This window comes from Magnolia sinica, chromosome 1, assembly GCF_029962835.1.
Source record: "Magnolia sinica isolate HGM2019 chromosome 1, MsV1, whole genome shotgun sequence".
Taxonomy (NCBI): domain Eukaryota; kingdom Viridiplantae; phylum Streptophyta; class Magnoliopsida; order Magnoliales; family Magnoliaceae; genus Magnolia; species Magnolia sinica.
In genome coordinates, this window is record NC_080573.1 from 79591688 (window position 1) to 79595115 (window position 3428).

At 39.6% G+C, this 3428-nt stretch overlaps 1 non-coding gene across 1 annotated transcript; it reads left to right on the forward strand.

Moving 5' to 3' along the window:
• Positions 1-2928: 2928 nt before the first annotated feature.
• Positions 2929-3035, forward strand: LOC131222167 (small nucleolar RNA R71). The gene has a single exon (XR_009159879.1). It is a non-coding gene; the product is annotated as a small nucleolar RNA R71 (small nucleolar RNA).
• Positions 3036-3428: the final 393 nt, after the last annotated feature.

Consider the following 3428-nt stretch of genomic DNA (forward strand, 5'->3'; position numbering starts at 1 on the left):
AGTAGATTACATAAAGGATGAGAGAGGTGACTAAAGTCCTTTATGAATCTCCTGTAAAAACCACCGTGTCCTAAGAAGGATCGCACGTCTCGTATATTCTTGGGTGATGGTAGGTTAGAAATAAGATCAATTTTATCCTTATCTACCTCAATTCCCTTGGACGAGATGATATGTCCAAGGACAATTCCCTTACGAACCATGAAATGACACTTCTCCCAATTGAGTACCAAATTCTTTTCTTCACATCTTTTCAACACACATTTAAGATTCTTTCAGCAATTGCCAAAAGATGGACCAAAGATAGAGAAGTAGTCCATGAAGATCTCTAGATATTGCCCCACCATGTCAGAAAAAATACTCATCATACATCACTGAAAAGTGACGGGGGCATTACACAGTCCGAATGGCATCCTTCAGTAAGCAAAGGTGTCAAAGGGACATGTAAATATAGTCTTTTCCTAATCTTCAAGGGCTATCTCTATCTGATTGTAACTCGAATATCCGTCACGAAAACAGTAATACGAATGACCAACTAACCTTTCCAAAATTTGATCAATGAAGGGTAAAGGAAAGTGGTCCTTCCTCGTGATGGTGTTCAACTTTCCATAGTCAATGCACATTCTCTAACTAGTAATAACTCTAGTTGGCACAAGTTCATTGTTGGCATTGCTAGGATGGTGATTCTGAACTTCTTAGTAACCACCTAAGTTGGACTCACCCATTGGCTATCAGATATTGGGTATATGATACCTACATCCAATAGTTTAAGAACCTTGGCCTTAACCACTTCCTTCATGTTTGGATTTAGTCTACGCTGTGATTGCTGAGAGGTCTTCGTATTATCCTCAAGATAAATGCAATGAGTACAATTCAAAGAGTCAATTCCCTTGAGATCCACAATCGACCATCCTAGGGCTCCCTTATGCTCAATGAGAGTAGAGATGAGCATACTCTCTTATTCTTGCTCAAGGTGGGAACAAATCACTCAAGGTGGGAACAAATCACCACCGGGAATGTCTCATCTTGACCTAAGTAGACATATTTCAAATCAGAGGGTAAAGGTTTTACGACAAACTTTGGTGCCTTGAGGTTAGACGGTAGAGGCACTACATTAGTTTGGGAAAATTCTTCGCATTGTGGCCTCCACCAGTTAACTTCAAGTACCGACACAGTATCAAGCATGGCACCCGTCTCCCTAATCATGTCAATATTAAAATCATGGGAGTGGGTCAGGCACATCTCTAGAGGGTCGGAGGATAAGGTTAAAAGTGTTCTATCTTCCACGAAAGAGTCAATCATGTTAATGTCATGGAAATCGTCATTATCCTCTAACTATTTGCCTATGTTGAAAAAGATATTCAACTCCAATGTCATATTCTCGAAAGACATACTCATAAATCCATTCCTGCAATTAACGATTGTGTTTGAAGTGGCGAGGAATGGACGATTAAGAATCATAGGAATTTGAGTTCCCATGTTACTGATGGGTTGCGTATCCAGGATGATAAAATCTACCGGATAGCAGAATCAGTCAACCTAGACCAACACATCCTCAATTACCCCCCTCGGTACACGAACTGAGTGGTTAGCAAGTTGTAACGTGGTTAGGGTGGGTTTCAATTCTCCCAAACCTAAATGTTTGTAAACCGAGTAAGGAATCAGATTTACACTTGCTCATAAGTCAAGAAGTGTGTGCTCAATCCGGTAGTTTCAAATTACACAAGCGATGATTGGGCTACCGGGATCTTTGTACTTTTGTGACACATCTTACTTTAGGATGGCAATCACCTTTTCAGTTAAAAAGATTTTCCCTTTAATACTTTGCCATCTTTTAGTCATACACAAGTCTTTTAGAAATTTAGCATATGAAGGTATTTGTTTAACCGCATCCAGTAGAGGAATATTGACCTTCACTTGTTTCAACACCTCTAAAATGTCCTAAGAGTTAGAGAGAGGTTTTGGTGCAACCAGCCGTTGGGGGAATGGTGTAATCGGCATGCCCTGAAGTTCCGATGCTAATTCTTGTGGGGCATGGCTAGGTCTGTCATCATTGTCCTTTTCTGGGTCCTTAGGCTTTTCAGCCCTTACAGAAATAGATTTGTCAATTATCTTCCCACTCCTAAGAGTGGTGATAAACTTAGCTTGCTCCATTTGATTTGAAGATCTTGAGTCACTTAATTCATATTATGGTTTGGAATTGGAGAGAGGTTGAGCAGGAAGCATCCCCTTTCCCCAATTGCTAATTGTGACTCTATCCTTTGAATACATGACGCAAGTGTTCCAATCGCTGATATGATTTCTTAGATTGCTTTTACTAAATTTTGATTAAGTAGCTCTTGATCTTGAATATGTTTTGGAACCGGATCCTCTTGAGTTTTCCCTTAATTTGGATTTTAATTAAAGAAACCTTGAGGGGTAGTCATTTGTCCATTCCTCTAACTGAAGTTTGGATGATTTCTCCAACTATGATTGTATGTATTGGAGGTAGGTCCATCGAAAGGCCTTTGATAATTTTTCACAACATTAGATTCCTCATTCAGCACCCCTCGAAAAGCAGGTATTGTTGGGCAATTTTCAGTCATGTGTATGTTTCAATCACAAATACCGCAAACAGTTTTCTTAACCTTATTCTTCTTTAGTTCCATGGCCTCGAATTTCCTTATGAGATTAGACACTTTAACATTGATATCATCATCCTCCTTCAGAAGGTATAATTCGACCCTCTCCTTTGATTGAGTGGGCCTAGAAGTGGTGCTTGATTTTGGGTAAGTGTCCCATGATTGTGCATTTTTAGCAAGTCTATCCAAGTGGTCCCACACATCATCAACATTTTTATTCATGAATTCCCCATTGCACATTGTCTCAACCAATTGGCGCATTGAAGATGTCAGTTCATCATAGAAAAAGTGTGTAATGCACCACGTTTCAATACCATGTTGTGGGTATGAATTGATAGGATCCTTGAACCGCTCCCAACATTGAAAGAATGTTTCATCCTCCTTTTGGGCAAAGTTCAGGATTGACTTTCTAAGGGTGTTCGTTTTATGATGTGGAAAAATTTTCTTTATGAACTCCCTTATCATGTCATTCCATGTACCAATAGATTTAGAACATAGTGAATACAACCACGTCTTACCTTTCTCTTTCAAAGAGAAGGGAAAGAGTTTCAGTTTGACCGTGTCCTCAGACACGTTAGGAAAATATAAAGTGGCTATGATCTCATCAAATTCTTTCAAGTGCAAGTATGGACTTTCAGATTTAAGACCATGGAATTTTGGAAGGAGTTGGATCACCCTTAGCTTAATGTCCATGTGTCCCATATTTTCTAGAAAAACCATGCATAAGGGTGTACTCACCCCCGCCAGTTGTAAATAATCTCACAAAATACGAGGCGGGGGTGCTTGATGCACCTAATTCTCATCCTGGAC